This window comes from Montipora capricornis, chromosome 12 (assembly GCF_036669925.1).
Source record: "Montipora capricornis isolate CH-2021 chromosome 12, ASM3666992v2, whole genome shotgun sequence".
NCBI classification, from domain to species: domain Eukaryota; kingdom Metazoa; phylum Cnidaria; class Anthozoa; order Scleractinia; family Acroporidae; genus Montipora; species Montipora capricornis.
The window spans coordinates 1,892,254-1,892,962 of record NC_090894.1 but is presented as its reverse complement, the minus strand read 5'-3'; positions in this window follow the sequence as shown (position 1 = coordinate 1,892,962).

Sequence of the window (709 nt, the reverse complement as noted above, 5' to 3'; positions counted from 1 at the left end):
TGTTGAACGAGAAACAACCAACCAAATTCAAACTAATCTGACCATGATTTATGTTTCCATTTATTATCAAATTTATTACAAATATGGCACAACATCTCACTCTAGGTCGCTAGAAATCAAGCCGGGTTTCCTTCTCCTAACGTGTAGCATATTTCCCGCCAATTCTTTTCATAACTGAAATTCGTCAAAAATACAGTCCCGGATAAAATTATTGAAACACTTTACAATACCCTGCACTCCCAAAATGTTGTTTTGGCAAATGGGCTCAGAAACTCTCGTTAAAACAACATTGTGACTGTAGCATGATACTGGTCATATTGGCATACATTGAGGGGTGGACGTACGTACCTATCAACGGACGGTCGATGACGTCATGGCTATAAAACCAAGATTTCTCGCATCGATGGGTTACCATATATTCTTAACAATGGGTTCGGTAGCCTGCGAGCAGGCTCTCTCTCTTCGGTAGGAGAGGAGGAGAGCCTGCACGCATCCCTTTGAATTTTGAATGCCGCCTCCTGATGTCACGCTGAGAGAGCTGTCAAAAATTAGCCAATCAGCGCGCACCAGAAGTAAACATTGAAAAAACACACAGAAAACAGAAATCCACGCGTTGTGTATTTCAATTTGCCCGAGGCAGAAACTAAAAAAAACTGTAAAGGAAGGAAGCCTTCGCCAGAAAAGCCTAACAACTATTGCTGATGCTGTA